Below are 16,879 nucleotides of genomic sequence, written 5' to 3'. Positions count from 1 at the left end.
TTCCTTTCTACACAGAGACGAGGTAAGAGGGAAAAAGCTGCACCAGTCAGCCAGTTCCCAGAATCAAAATTCTTCCCCCGCTTCCTCTGAGTCCACCGCATGACGCGGGGGCTCCACAGGCGTAGCCAGGTACGGTGGGGGGCCGCATCAAAAATTTCAGCGATCAGTGGGCTCGCTCACAGGTGGATCCCTGGATCCTTCAAGTAGTATCTCAGGGGTACAAGCTGGAATTCGAGGCGTCTCCCCCCCCCGCCGTTTTCCTCAAATCTGCCTTGCCGACAACTCCCTCAGGCAGGGAGGCTGTGCTAGAGGCAATTCACAAGCTGTATTCCCAGCAGGTGATAGTCAAGGTGCCCCTACTTCAACAAGGACGGGGTTACTTTTCCACACTGTTTGTGGTACCGAAACCGGACGGTTCGGTGAGACCCATTTTAAATTTGAAATCCTTGAACACATACATAAAAAAATTTAAGTTCAAGATGGAATCGCTCAGGGCGGTTATTGCAAGCCTGGAGGAGGGGGATTACATGGTATCCCTGGACATCAAGGATGCTTACCTACATGTCCCCATTTACCATCCTCACCAGGAGTACCTCAGATTTGTGGTACAGGATTGCCATTACCAATTCCAAACACTGCCGTTTGGACTGTCCACGGCACCGAGGGTCTTTACCAAGGTAATGGCAGAAATGATGATACTCCTTCGAAAAAGGGGAGTTTTATTTATCCCGTACTTGGACGATCTCCTTATAAAGGCGAGGTCCAAGGAGCAGTTGTTGGTCGGAGTAGCACTATCTCGGGAAGTGCTACAACAGCACGGATGGATTCTATACATTCCAAAGTCACAGCTGGTTCCTACCACACGCCTTCTGTTCCTGGGGATGGTTCTGGACACAGAACAGAAAAAAGTGTTTCTCCTGCAGGAGAAAGCCAAGGAGCTGTCATCTCTAGTCAGAGACCTCCTGAAAACAAAAACAGGTATCGGTGCATCACTGCACACGAGTCCTGGGAAAAATGGTAGCTTCTTACGAAGCAAAATTCCATTCGGCAGGTTCCATACAAGAACCTTTTAGTGGGACCTCTTGGACAAGTGGTCGGGATCGCATCTTCAGATGCATCGGCTGATAACCCTGTCTCCAAGGACCAGGGTATCTCTACTGTGGTGGCTGCAGAGTGCTCATCTTCAAGAGGGCCGCAGATTCGGCATACAGGACTGGGTCCTGGTAACCACGGATGCCAGCCTTCGAGGCTGGGGGGCAGTCACACAGGGAAGAAATTTCCATGGACTTTGGTCAAGTCAGGAGTCGTCCCAACACATAAATATTCTGGAACTGAGGGCCATTTACAATGCCCTAAGTCTGGCAAGGCCTCTGCTTCAAAACCAGCCGGTACTGATCCAATCAGACAACATCACGGCAGTCGTCCATGTAAACCGACAGGGCGGCACAAGAAGCAGGATGGCGATGGCAGAAGCCACAAGGATTCTCCGATGGGCGGAAAATCACGTCTTAGCACTGTCAGCAGTGTTCATTCCGGGAGTGGACAACTGGGAAGCAGACTTCCTCAGCAGGCACGACCTCCACCCGGGAGAGTGGGGACTTCATCCAGAAGTCTTCCAACTGTTGGTAAACCGTTGGAAAAGGCCACAGGTGGACATGATGGCGTCCCGCCTAAACAAAAAACTAGATATTGCGCCAGGTCAAGGGACCCTCAGGCAATAGCTGTGGATGCTCTAGTGACACCGTGGGTGTACCAGTCGGTTTATGTATTCCCTCCTCTGCCTCTCATACCAAAGGTACTGAGAATAATAAGAAAACGAGGAGTAAGAACGATACTCGTGGTTCCGGATGGGCCAAGAAGAGCTTGGTACCCAGAACTTACAGAAATAATATCAGAGGACCCATTGCCTCTACCGCTCAGACAGGATCTGCTACAGCAGGGGCCCTGTCTGTTCCAAGACTTACCGCGGCTGCGTTGGACGGCATGGCGGTTGAATTCCGGATCCTAAAGCAAAAGGGCATTCCGGAGGAAGTCATTCCTACGCTGATAAAAGCCAGGAAAGAAGTAACCGCAAACCATTATCACCGTATTTGGTGAAAATATGTTGCGTGGTGTGAGGCCAGGAAGGCCCCAACAGAGGAATTTCAGCTGGGTCGTTTTCTGCACTTCCTACAGTCGGGAGTGACTATGGGCCTAAAATTGGGTTCCATTAAGGTCCAGATTTCGGCTCTGTCGATTTTCTTCCAGAAAGAACTGGCTTCACTGCCTGAAGTTCAGACTTTTGTAAAGGGAGTGCTACATATTCAGCCCCCCTTTTGTGCTTCCTGTGGCACCGTGGGATCTCAACGTGGTGTTGAGTTTCCTGAAATCACATTGGTTTGAGCCACTTAAAACTGTGGATCTGAAATATCTCACGTGGAAAGTGGTCATGTTATTGGCCTTGGCTTCGGCCAGGCGTGTGTCAGAATTGGCGGCTTTGTCATGTAAAAGCCCTTATCTGATTTTCCATATGGATAGGGCAGAATTAAGGACTCGTCCCCAGTTTCTCCCTAAGGTGGTATCAGCTTTTCACTTGAACCAACCTAGTGTAGTGCCTGCGGCTACTAGGGACTTGGAAGATTCCAAGTTACTGGACGTAGTCAGGGCCTTAAAAATTTATATTTCCAGGACGGCTGGAGTCAGGAAAACCGACTCGCTTTTTATCCTGTATGCACCCAACAAAATAGGTGCTCCTGCTTCTAAGCAGACTATTGCTCGCTTGATTTGTAGCACAATTCAGCTGGCGCATTCTGCGGCTGGATTGCCGCATCCTAAATCAGTAAAAGCCCATTCCACAAGGAAGGTGGGCTCATCTTGGGCGGCTGCCCGAGGGGTCTCGGCTTTACAACTTTGCCGAGCTGCAACTTGGTCAGGGGCAAACACGTTTGCAAAATTCTACAAATTTGATACCCTGGCTGAGGAGGACCTTGAGTTCTCTCATTCGGTGCTGCAGAGTCATCCGCACTCTCCCGCCCGTTTGGGAGCTTTGGTATAATCCCCATGGTCCTTACGGAGTTCCCAGCATCCACTAGGACGTCAGAGAAAATAAGATTTTACTCACCGGTAAATCTATTTCTCGTAGTCCGTAGTGGATGCTGGGCGCCCATCCCAAGTGCGGATTGTCTGCAATACTTGTTTATAGTTATTGCCTAACTAAAGGGTTATTGTTGAGCCATCTGTTGAGAGGCTCAGTTTTATTTCATACTGTTAACTGGGTATATTATCACGAGTTATACAGTGTGATTGGTGTGGCTGGTATGAGTCTTACCCGGGATTCAAAATCCTTCCTTATTGTGTCAGCTCTTCCGGGCACAGTATCCTAACTGAGGTCTGGAGGAGGGGCATAGAGGGAGGAGCCAGTGCACACCAGATAGTACCTAATCTTTCTTTTAGAGTGCCCAGTCTCCTGCGGAGCCCGTCTATTCCCCATGGTCCTTACGGAGTTCCCAGCATCCACTACGGACTACGAGAAATAGATTTACCGGTGAGTAAAATCTTATTTATCGTAGTCCGTAGAGGATGCTGGGCGCCCGCCCAGTGCTTTGATTTCCTGCATTGTTACTTGGTTAAGTATTGTTGGTTCAGCCGTTGCTGAATCGTTTCACGTTGGTTAGCTTGGCTTTCCTTTTGTTATGTGTGAGCTGGTGTGAATATCACCACTATCTGTGTATTTCCTTCTCTCGAAGTATGTCCGTCTCCTCGGGCACAGTTTCTAGACTGAGTCTGGTAGGAGGGGCATAGAGGGAGGGGCCAGTCCACACTATTAAACTCCTAAAGTGCCAGTGGCTCCTAGTGGACCCGTCTATACCCCGTGGTACTAAATTGGACCCCAGCATCCTCTACGGACTAAGAGAAAAAGATTTACCGGTAGGTATATAAAATCCTATTTTTACTCATACCGTGTGGCATAATGTGAATTTCGGCTCCTGCTGTGTGGTGATAATTAAATATTATGTTTGCACTGTGTTTTTATGTAGCTTTTTAATGTTTGTGATGCCAGTAATGTTTAAAGTTTTAAAAAGTAGAGTATAAGGAGGAAAAACGACAAATGTAAAGGGAATAAATCAGGAATGAAAATATAGTGTTATGGATTGTTTGAGGAAGGGGGGTCCCTGAATCAGTGTCTTACTTAGGGCCCCATGATATCTAAATCCGCCTCTACATCAGGGGTTTCTGGTGTGTGTTTTTTTTTAGGCTATTCAAAATACTTGATTTTGCTAAGCACCGATTGATGTGCTTATTATGTCCTTCCTTTCTTTCAGCTTCCAAATAGATTTTTTTTCTTTCCTTACAATTCTCCAGGCTTAATGTTGATTTAAATGTACTGACACCATAGGGAATAGAAACACAAAATCCAATTCTTTAAATTTATTGTTTTTTTATATGTACACATTCAATGGTAACATCTGACGATTAACTAATGCTTGGCAGAAAACAATAGATCATCTCCCAATCACACCTTCATTGCTAAAAAAAATAATTATTTCCATGTCACATGAAGCAATATATGTTTTTGGTAAGAGTCCTATATAAACCACACAATGATAGTATAATTGAGGCCTTAAAATCATGAATTTTCACATTGTCCATGAACGTCTTTTTGTAATACGTGTATTTTTTTGGTCTCTAGTCTGACTTGAGATTCACTACAACTAGGGGGCTCTGACCAGGGCTGGTTTGTGCATGGACTCACAAAATGTGGATAGCTACAGTATGTGACTACAGTGGGCTGGCAGTTGCAACAAGGGTACACTAACAGAGTGCAATCTCAAATTCAGAAACTATGGAAAACAAAAGTCACAAACCCAGCCTCCTGAAGTGGTCTGAGCTGCTTTCAATTCAGACCCAAGTGTAAGTGTAAGTGTAAAAGTTGGTAGGGATGATGACTGCAGAAACACTGTTGATGACTGCGACTGATTGGTCGCAAACGAGATAACTACTGAAAATATATCAGAGTTACTTAAACCACCTTACATATTGTCTTTCCCTTGTCAGCGTCCGGAGTCTTACCGGTACGCTGGGGCTGGCTTCTCTGGCGGTGTGCGGGCAGCGGTGGAGGTGTGCTGCTGCGCCGGGTCCGTGGGCAGCAGTGGCGGCAGTGAAGGGGTCCGCTCGTGGCGGCGGGACACCACTACAGCGGGTCGCTCTTGCTGAGCCGTTGCTAGGAGACCAGAGGCAGTGAGCAATGTGGCTTTGCAGAATGGTCTGCATTACTGGGCGCCGCCATGTTGGAGACCAAGTTTTAAGCATAGTTCCTGTTTCTTGTTTCTTCCAGCCAATCCAGGGGAAGCTCTCCCTATAAAAGGGGGCTGGTTTAGGACAGGGATGCCAGTGCTTCAAGTTACAACCCTGTTGTAGGTGCTTTAGCCTGTGCTCCCAGGATCCTTGTCGTATTCTGGTTACTCCTGATCCTGCTTGGTCAGTTCTTTGTTGCTGCTGCAGTCCTGCCGTTCCTAACCTGCTACTGCCTGTGGAAGCGCTCCTGGAAAACCCGGTCCAGTAAGACTCTTTGGGCACAGTCGGCCCCGGGTCTTCTGCCTTGTCTTTCAAGCCACACTCCACAGATCTACGTCACCAGCCACGTCTTTGTACCACCGACCACAACCTGCAGATTGTTATCTTCAGCCTCATCCTTCAAATCACAGTCCACAGTTCTTTGCCTCCAGCCACGTCTTTTAACCACTATCCACAGTTCCGCAGTTCATTATTCACAACCTCGTCTTTCAAGCCACAACCTGCAGTTCTTTATCCGCAACTACGTTCTTTAACCATCGTGCTCCAGCCACAGTTCTCTACCTCAGCCCTGTACATAATAAATACTATTCATTGACTCTCAACCCCGCCTACATTCTTCATTGCTCCATGTCCCATGCGAAGGAGCTATATCCAACCCCCTCATCTTGTTCACCCACAGCCACCTACCTCCTCGGGCAAGTCTCAGCTGCCGGATCCTCAAACTTTGCTAGATGTGACATCTCTCTGTGTTTTTGGATCCCAAACCTTTGTTTAGACCAGTCTTAGGGCCTTCAGTCTCAGCGTAGGCTTCAGTGAGGTGCAGCAGTGGATAAAAATATTTACTCTAGCTTAGTGACCAGCTCCATACGAACTAGTCACTTTCTTAAAAAAAATTACTGTAGGTGATGTGGAGATGTATGTAATCTTCTTTTAGAGAACTGCCGAGCATGAGAGTTGGCCTAAAGAACAATGCGCCAGCTTGTTAGCACCTTTTCTTACTGGGGAGCCTCAACCAGCTTACTTTGATTTAAGCCATGCAGATGCTGAGGACTTCAAAAGCTAAAAAAAATAACATACGGACTCATCTGGTAGTTACACTGTAAGTTTGAACATGACAAGTGCACTGCTGGCTTTGCTCCATGAACAAGCCTCACCACTCACAAATGCACAACCTCATCCACCTGACCAAGAAATGGTTACAGCCAGAGCCATTAACCGGTCTATAGATAGTTGAAAGAGTTGTCATGTGCCGTTATTTGATGTCTCTGACTATGGTTTTGCTGGGCAGTTGGTAAGCCATGGGGACGTTTAAGCAACTGACAAGCTGGTAGAGATGGTGGAGAGGTATCTTGTAGCAGAAGAACTACTGGCCACACCACAGTGCCCAATAGATCCGACTCATACGCACTTCAGTAACCTGTGTTAAGACTGTTCCATGGAAAATGGTGCTAGGTGGCTAAGAGGACTTAAAAGTGGAGAGATTGTAGGCACTTGGCCTGTAGACTGGCCAGTGGGGCAAGGAAGGTTCTTGATATACAAAAGTCTTGACAATTATTTGCTTAAATGATCAAGGTGTAGTATGCTATGTAATGTTATTTGCTAATTGTGCATTTGTTCAAGAACCGATGCAGTGAGATGCTGCCTTTGAATGATGCAGAATATCTTTCTTTGCTAGGTTAGCCTGTGCTGTTTTACCTCTTGCTGAGGCAGAAAAATAAATGTGTGTGATGTTTATGGATGACAACCAGATAGATGCATTGTAAGACTTGGGTAGTTTGGTTACTCTTGTAAAAGCTGGGTTAGTTAACTCCTCAAAGATCCAGCGAACAACTGTTGGTACAACTTGCATACATGGTGATACCCAGGATTATGTCACCGCTGAAGTTAATATTGAGACCCTTTGTCGTTCAGCTCATATGGGCATATGGGATTAGTCCCTACCTTGGTACTTGAGGCTATAATAGGGAGAGATTATTCCCATTTTTGGAAATTATGGGAATTCTGTGTGGTCACAGGTGTGAGCAATATAGAAAGAGTTGACCGTACTGGTGGTCCATTGATTGTGGGTGCTACCTCTGAACTTCCGAACCCATTTCCTTGTGCTTGTATAGCTGAGGAAGTAGCATATGATAAGAATCAAAATCAGGCACCTTCTACAGGGGAATAGAAACTATACACAGAGCAGTGTCAGGATTCTGGAGTTGGTATTTAGACTGCTGGGATCCTGACCGGATACCACAATGAGCTGCTGTATCAAGTGGTGAAAAGGGGTAAGGATGTGGTACTCGTAGAACAGCTTGAAATTACCCAGCCATACAGGATAACTGTATTTGACCTAGCTCATGTCACATCACAACAGGAAACTTAGTGACAGAAAAGACCACTAAGAGGATTTTACAGTGGCTCCTGTGGCCAGTGGTGCATTAAGAGGTGTCTGAATATTGTTCTTTCCTTCCTGAGTGCCAGTATCATGCTGTCAGACCCCATTTCAGGAGTTCCCATGCCTATTATAGAGAACCTGTTTCACAGAATAGCTATGGGTTTTGTGGGGCCCTTATTAAAGTCTGCTTGAGTCCATCTGTATATCCTAGAGTTAATGGATTATGCTACCTGGTATCCCGAGTCAATCCCTTTGCACAATATCGCAACCAAGACAATAGCTAGAGGGCTGGTGTATGTCTTTAGTAGGGTGAAAATACCTAAAGAAATGCTGACTGACCACGGTACCCCCTTTGTGTCTAGGATCATAAAGGAATTGTACAAGTTGTTTTGATAACTAACCTCAGGACATCCATTTACCATCCCCAGACTGATGGGTTGTTAGAAAGGTTCAATGAAACATTTAAAAGCATGCTGAAAAAAGTTGTAGATAAGGATGGGAATAATTGGGATTATTTGTTGCCATATTTCTTGTTAACTATTAGAGAAGTTCCTCAGTCCTCTAAGATGTTCTATCCGTTAGACCTGTTGTACGGGCGACAGCACCGAGGATTGCTGGACATTGCAAAAGAAACGTGGAAAGGGCAGCCCATTCATTATGAATGTGTTATTGACCACATATCACAGATGCATGACAGAATTGTGGTTGTGGTACACATTGTAAAAGATCACAGGCCCAACAAGCTCCTGCACACGGGCCATCTCATGTCTTAAAGCGCCCCTGGTAGACCGTTTAAATTTGTGACAGATTAGGCCCCGTTAAAATGCATGTATGTCAATAAAGGAAGAATGCCTGGGTTACAAGATCGTTTTCTGCATTATAAGACCTTACATTTATGGTTGAACATAGGCCCAGTACGCAACTAGCCAATTAGCAAATGCAGATGCATTGTCTCGCATCTGTTGCCTAGGGCCTACAAGTATTCCGCCCCCTAGGAAAAAAAAGGGGGGTGGGGAGGGTGACAAGAACACTGGACTAGTGTTTGAGGGTTGGTATATTTGTCCCAGGATTGTGACACACAGATGTTTTCTTCCTCATCTAGCATCCGTACCTGATGAGTTGCGGCACAAAGGGCACTTGAGACTTGCCAGCTCCCGTGCAACTTGACCAGCACTGAGCATCTTTTTCCCCCCAAAATGCTTATTTGTTTTTTAAAAAAACCACTCTAATGTGGTTTTTTGTATGCGGACACAGCCGAGTCGCACACAGAATATAGGTTTGCCACATATCATTTAATCAGCAAAGTCTGCTTGTGCGACTTAATCACATAGCGATGCAAAAATATGTATTTTCTGGGGGGGAAAGCCTAATAGTTCTGGAAAATTCTTAGTAAGATTTGTATAACTTGTTTTCAACAATGCTTCCTGTTGGTTTCTATTGTATTGTCCCATTGACAGTTTTTCCCATCTTTGCAAAAACTCTAGAACTGTGTGTGTTGAACCACCTAACAAATGCACTTCTTCCTCAGTGATCTTCAGATTTTGAGGATGGCCTGTTCTACACAAATTCGACAGTTGTGCCATATTCTCTCCATTTCATTATGAATTTGACAGAGCTCTGCAGGATAATACAAATCTTTAGCATACATATTCTTCTTCTGATTGGTGCTTGTCAGTAGCGTTTTCTCAGATTTTCTTTGAATATTTTGTTGATTCTAATTCTAAATGAATTGTTTGCAAATTTACATAACAACTATGGGCTCTACTTACAGTATATAGAATTATACCTTATAATACCATATCTGCCCTAGGGCTGACTTTAGGTAAATGGTCCCTCTTTCAAATTAAATGATAGTTGTAATCAATAAAAAATTGTGATTTCCAAAATTAAATTATCCTCGATAGGTTGCACTTTGTTCTTTAATATAGTTTACCATATTGTATGTTTGAGGATGACAGCATATGTTTATTTCTCTGTTCCACCGCACTGCTGAAGTTCCTATAATAGAGCAGCTGCATATAAACCAGGTTTTCTGACTGCAAAAACATGAAATCAGAATCACAAATAGAGTTGCTCGTAAGATTCCATTCGCTTTCATACTCAGTAAATTAGAAGTACAGTAACAGGCTAATGTTATAGCATCCAAGTTTTCAAAAGTACAGTTTTTCAGGTGATTTACACAGCAGGATTTTAATGGATGTTTGTTTTTGTTTTTTAGTTAACCTTGTTTTCTCTAGAAAAAAAAATCACTGCTTTAAATCCTGCTGCACAATCACAGAAAATTCTGCACTCGAACTCTATAAAACTCACCCATGCCAGATTAGAATAGCGTAATTATTGATACGTTTTTACTGTTTGTCATATCAATAAATCTGCAGAAGACCATGGTTTCTGGCTCTTTATCAGTAGTCTATTTGTGAAATTTCCTAAAAAGGATAATTTTTGTTTGCAAATATTCATTTTGCAAGCGGCTCTTGCAAGAATTAGCAGTCTCTTAAATCATAAGTGGCTATACAGTATTTAATATTGTGTTTTTGGACTAAAGGATATTTTATTTTATTTGTGTAATTGGAAAAGCATCTCTGTCTTTTGCCTGCATTTTACTTAAGTCTATGGCTGGTTACACACTTGGCGATATGCATCCGATATATGAACAGACGATATATCGTTCACATCGATGAGTGTGTATTCACTAGATCGTTGATGATGCGTTCTGCTGCAGGTCGTTAAAGATGTACAATATCTTTAGTTTTTACCGTGAAATATAAAGGGATTCAGTATGATATCACGGCTGTCGGGATCCCAGCGGTCAGGAGACCGACACCAGGATACCGACAGCCAGAATACCAACAGCCAGAATACTGGTCAGGAGCGCAGAGAGTCCCCTCGTGGGCTTGCTGCGCTCACCACGCTTCAGGCCCGGTGGTGACCGAAAGGGTTATATTCCCCCTCGGTTGGTGGCATCGGCATTATGACCACCGGAATCCAGCAGCCGGCAACTTGATTGCCTCCCATCTAAAGATATTATACATGACTGGATGTGGCCGGATGCCATCACTGACGATATAGTAAACAATATTTCTCTTATGTCCTAGAGGATGCTGGGGTCCAATTTAGTACCATGGGGTATAGATGGGTCCTTTGGGAGCCACTGGCACTTTAAGTGTTTAATAGTGTGGGCTGGCTCCTCCCTCAATGTCCCTCCTACCAGACTCAGTTTAAAAAATGGGCCCGGAGGTGCCGGCCACAGCTTGGGGAGCTCTTAGGAGTTCTTCTAGTTTTATTTTTTTCTAGAGTTTATTATTTACAGGAAGGCTGCTGGCAACAGCCTCCCTGCTTCGTGGGACTTAGGGAAGGGGGGGGGGGGGGGGGGGGAGTAGGAACCAACTTCCTGAAGCGTTAATGGTCCTCTACTTCGCTGACAGGACACTGGGCTCTGAGGGTGTTGGTCGCAAGCCCACGAGGCATCCGCTCACTCCCGCAGCACAGCAACCACCCCCTAACAGAGCCAGAAGTAAGAAGAGTGGTGAGTACAGCGCCGACGTCCCTGTTAGCGGGTCGCCGGCGGGCATGGCAACATAAGGGTGGGAGTGCAGCTCTGACAGGCTGCACTCCGGGAAGGCTCGGCAACAGTGACACTTTAAGGGGCGTCCTGAGCCAGCACAGAATACCCTACACTGGTCATGCAGCTAACAGGGGCTAATCCCGCTGTTAGCAATGAAAAAGCTCAGGCCAGTTTAAACAATTAGTGCGGGAAGCCGCGCGCCATTACAAGGGGCGGGGCTTCCTCTCAGAGCGGATCCAGCACTCACCAGCGCCATTTTCTCCCTGCAGATAATAGGAAAGAGACGCTGACGGGGAGCGCGGCCCTCCAGCTATACCTCTGCTGTACCAGGGTGTTATAGACAGGGGGGGAGTGTAATACTAGTACTAATTACCCTATTAAAGGTGGTTAGTCAGCGCCGGGCTTTCATCATAACTGCCTACAGGGGAGCTGTGTGGCTGGCTCCTTATACTCTGTGACTCTCTGAAGGTACTCTGGCGGAAACTCTGTCTGACATCTTCCTGTGTGTGTGTGCGCGCGCGCGCGTGTGTGTGTGTGTGTGTGTGTTTGTGTAAGTGTGTATATCCCAAATTACCATGTCTAAGGACTTTGTGTCCTGTGCTGCAGAGTGGTTATCTTCTCCTGAGGAGTCTATTCCATGTACTCAGGACTGCAATGTGTTGTCTCAGCCTTCTGAATCCGAACCACCATGGGTGGATTCTTTAAGGGGAATGATATCCCAGATTTCAACTAGGATGTCGCATACTGAGAAAGACGCGCAGTTTTTTAGAAAATCTGTAGAGGGATTGAAGTATTCAGTTCCCACTACTTTGTCTAAAAGTCCACCTACATACCCACAAAAACGTACACTTGCCCAGATAATGCAAGATGACACTGATACCGACTCTGATACATGGGACGGTGATGGGGATATGCAGGGGGGAGATGCATCCCTTTCTAAGGGGTTGCAACTCATGATTGAAGCCATTAGGGATGTTTTGCATATTACTGAAAAGGTACCTAAACGGGAAGAGGAATCTTATTTTACAGTAAATAAAAAATCCTCGCTTTCCTTCCCTGATTCTAAGGAGTTAAACTCTTTGTTTGAAAAATCCTGGAAAAACCCAGAGAAAAAACTCCAGATCCCTAAAAGACTTCTCATTGCTTTCCCTTTCCCTGAAGAGGATAGAAAGAAGTGGGGAAACTCACCTATTGTAGATGCTTCTGTATCTAGGTTGTCTAAAAAGGTGGTTTTACCTGTCCCTGGTTCAACCGCCTTAAAGGAGCTGGTTGACCACAAGATTGAGACTACGCTCAAATCACTATACACTAGAATAGGTGTGGCCTTACGGCCCACTATTGCTTGTGCGTGGATTTCTAATGCCATAGTAAAGTGGTCAGGCACATTACTAGAGGACTTAGATACTATGGTTAGGAGTAACATTGACTTGTTTTTACGTCACATACAGGATTCTGCAGGCTTCATGGTGGAAGCTATGAAGGACATTGGCCTGCTTAATGCAAGGGCTACTTCCATGGCAGTTTCGGCACGCAGAGGACTCTGGCTACGCCAATGGACTGCGGATGCAGAATCCAAGAAAAGTGTGGAGAACCTGCCCTTCACAGGTAAGGCACTATTTGGGGAAGCATTGGATGCGTGGATTTCCACGGCGACTGGGGGTAAGTCGACATTTCTTCCCTCTGCAGCAGCACCGGCTAGGATATCTTATCCTACGCCTACACTGCAGTCCTTTCGGACCGCAAAATAAAAAAAATTCAAACCCCCCCCCCCCCCCCCTTCTTTAGAGGAGGGCGGGGAAAATCCAGAAAACCTGCACCAACAGGTTCCCAGGAACAGAAAACAGGTTCTGCTTCCTCTAAATCTTCAGCATGACGGTGGACTTCCCAGGATGGACATCGGGCAGGTGGGAGTGAGACTAAAAGCTTTTAGTCACGTCTGGTCGTCATCATTCCTAGACCCCTGGATGACAGATATTGTTGCCCAGGGCTACAAACTGGAGTTTCAGGAACTTACACCTCACAGATTCTTCAAATCAGGCTTACCAGTTTCGCTGACAGAAAGTGCTATCCTACAGGAAGCCATTCGAAAAAATTGGTACAAACAAATGTCATTGTTCCAGTTCCACCTCACAAAAAAAACAAGGGTTTTTTATTACTCAAACCTGTTTGTGGTACCTAAACTGTATGGTTCGGTAAGGCCTATATTAAACCTAAAGTCATTGAACCCCTACTTGAGGGTTTTCCAATTCAAGATGGAGTCTCTAAGAACGGTTATCTCAGTTCTGGAGGAGGGGGAATTCCTAGTATCCCCGGATATCAAGGATGCGTACCTTCACATTCCGATCTGGCCGCCTCACCAGGCCTAGGTACAGTTTGCACTACAGAACTGTCACTATCAGTTCCAGACATTACCATTTGGCCTCTCCACAGCACCGAGGGTGTTCACCAAGGTCATGGCGGAGATGATGCTCCTCCTCCGCAAGCAGGGAGTTAACATATTTCCATATCTGGACGATCTGCTGATAAAGGCATCTTCCAGGGAGAAGCTGTTGCAGGATATTGCACACTCAACTCAGCTACTCCAGGATCATGGGTGGATCCTGAACCTTCCAAATTCACATTTGGAAAAGACAAGGAGACTGCCCTTCTTGGGGATGATACTCGATACGGAAGTGCAGAGGGTGTTTCTACCACTGGAGAAAGCGTTTGTGATCCAAACAATGGTCCGGGATGTCTTGAAGCCGGCCCGAGTATCGGTTCATCTGTGCATTCGCCTTCTGCGGAAGATGGTAGCCGCCTACAAGTCTCTGCAGTACAGGAAATTTCATGCACGGTTCTTCCAACTGGATCTCCTGGACAAGTGGTTGGGTTCACATCTTCACATGCACCAGCGGATACACCTGTCGCCGAAAGCCAGAATATCACTCCTCTGGTGGCTGCAGACTTCTCACCTACTCGAGGGCCGCAGGTTCGGGATTCAGAATTGGATTCTTCTAACCACGGATGCAAGCCTCAGAGGTTGGGGAGCAGTCACCCAGGGTGAAAACTTCCAAAGAAAGTGGTCAAGTCAGGAATCTGTCCGTCCAAGAAACATTCTGGAACTAAGGGCCATATATGATGGCCTTCTACAAGCGGTGCATCTTCTACAAGATCGAGTCCTTGAGGTTCAGTCGGACAACGTCACAGCGGTGTCCTACATAAACAGGCAGGGTGGAACGAAGAGCAGGGCTGCGATGTCGGAGGTAACAAGAATCTTCCTCTGGGCAGAAAGGCACGCGCTGGTGCTGTCAGCAATCTTCATTCCAGAAGTGGACAACTGGGAAGCAGACTTCCTCAGCAGACACAATCTCCATCCAGGGGAATGGGGCCTCCACCCGGAGGTATTCGCAGAGGTAACAAGCCGATGGGGTATACCTCAGGTAGACTTGATGCCCTCTCGCCTCAACAAGAAGCTTCGCAAGTACTGTTCCAGGTCGTGAGACCCACAAGCAGTGGCGGTGGATGCCCTGGTAACTCCGTGGGTGTTCCAGTCAGTCTGTGTGTTCCCTCCTCTTCCACTCATCCCAAGGATTCTCAAACTACTAAAAAGAACAAACATTCCGGCGATCCTCATTGCTCTGGACTGGCCAAGAAGAGCTTGGTATACGGATCTTCTGGCAGTGCTGCTGGAAGATCCGAGGCCTCTTCCTCTTCGCGAGGACCTTCTACTACAGTGACCCTTAACCTATCAAGACTTACTACGGCTACATTTGACGGCGTGGAGGCTGAACGCCAGATCTTAGCTCGGAAGGGCATTCCTACTCTGATCCAAGCTAGCAAGGAAGTAACGTCTAAGCATTACCATCAGATTTGGAGAAAGTATGTGTTTTGGTGTGAATCCAAGAAGTTTCCTACGGTGGAGTTTCAACTGGGACATTTTCCCCTCTTTCTGCAAGCTGGTGTGGATGTGGGCCTACGCTTGGGCTCCATCAAGGTCCAGATTTCGGCCTTGTCCATTTTCTTCCAGAAACAATCGGCTGCTCTCCGTGAGGTTCAGACATTCTTGAAAGGAGTTCTGCACATCCAACCACCCTTTGTGCCTCCTACGGCACTTTGGGATCTTGATGTAGTGCTGCAGTTCCTGCAATCAGATTGATTTGAACTTTTACAGGAGGTGGACGTAAAGTTTCTTACTTGGAAGGCAGTCACACTGTTGGCATTGGCATCTGCAAGACAAGTGTCTGAATTGGGGTCATTGTCACACAAGAGCCCCTACTTGACTTTCCATGAAGATAGAAGATAGAGGTTGTGTCGGCTTTTCATATCAACCAACCTATTGTGGTGCCAGTGGCTACTGACACCTTGTTTACCTAAAAGTCCCTGGATGTTGTGCGGGCTTTGAAAATATATGTGAAGAGGACTGCTCATCACAGGAAGTTGGACGCACTATTTATCCTTTATGATCCCAACAAGATTGGGTGTCCTGCTTCTAAGCAGATAATTTCTCGCTGGATTAGGCTTACTATCCAGCATGCTTATTCAATGGCAGGTTTGGCTTGTCCAAAATCTGTTCAGGCCCACTCTACACGTAAAGTGGGTTCTTCCTGGGCAGCTGTCTCGGCTATTCAGCTTTGCCGAGCGGCAACTTGGTCGGAGTCGAACACATTTGCTAAGTTTTACAAGTTCGATACTTTGGCCTCTGACCAAACTGTAGGTCCTCAATTAGGACCCTCAGCACTCTCCCTCCCGTACTGGCAGCTTTGGTACATCCCCATGGTACTAAATGGAACCCTAGCATCCTCTAGGACATAAAAGAAAACAGGATTTTAATTACCTACCGGTAAATCCTTTTCTTGTAGTCCATAGAGGATGTTGGGCGCCCGCCCAGTGCTTCATATTGCTGCATGGTTACTTGGTTACGTTTGTTGGTTCAGCCATTGCTGAATCGTTCCAAGTTGGTTAGCTTGTCTTTTTTTTTTTTTGTTATGTGTGAGCTGGTATGAATCTCACCACTATCTGTGTATTTCTTTCTCTCAAAGTATGTCCGTCTCCTTGGGAACAGTTTCTAGACTGAGCCTGGTAGGAGGGGCATAGAGGGAGGAGCCAGCCCACACTATTAAACTCTTAAAGTGCCAGTGGCTCCCAAATGACCCGTCTATACCCCATGGTACTAAATTGGACCCCAGCATCCTCTACGGACTACGAGGATTTACCGGTATGTAATTTAAAATCCTGTTTGTTCAATGAGCATGAACAATATCATTTGCGGTGGTAACATCATGCATGATATGCATCGGCAAGTGTGTATCCAGCCTTAGCAAGGAGTGAAGACAAGCCACACCTACCCTAAATTATGGTGTGCAGCAAAAAGAAAGAGTATGGTGTACTCTGTCTCTAGTAATTAAAATTTTATTTTTATTAAGTTATGTTACAATGTTTACTCGACAAATACTATAAAATATTAGTATAGATGTGAAGAAGAAAAAAGTTAAGTAACTGTGATTAAAAGTGCTTATAAAGACATACTCTTGCTGTAGAAGTTGACTTAAGTCTACCTGGTGTGATTACTTAGTTTTATGCAAAAGCTAAACATGGTTTGAAAATAAAATGTGATTTTTATATTTTCTCATTATTATTGTAAATGTTTGAGAAATTCTATTCAGTTACAAATTTTTATACAT

At 45.7% G+C, this 16,879-nt stretch overlaps 1 protein-coding gene across 6 annotated transcripts in view; it reads left to right on the top strand.

The window, feature by feature from the left end:
* The window catches only part of CTNND2 (catenin delta 2), a 1,915,824-nt gene that overhangs the window by 1,167,390 nt on the left and 731,555 nt on the right, over positions 1 to 16,879 (top strand). The gene's annotated exons all lie outside the window — the stretch shown is intronic.

Source organism: Pseudophryne corroboree, chromosome 5, assembly GCF_028390025.1.
Source record: "Pseudophryne corroboree isolate aPseCor3 chromosome 5, aPseCor3.hap2, whole genome shotgun sequence".
Taxonomy (NCBI): Eukaryota; Metazoa; Chordata; class Amphibia; order Anura; family Myobatrachidae; genus Pseudophryne; species Pseudophryne corroboree.
This window is presented reverse-complemented; position numbering and strand designations above follow the sequence as displayed.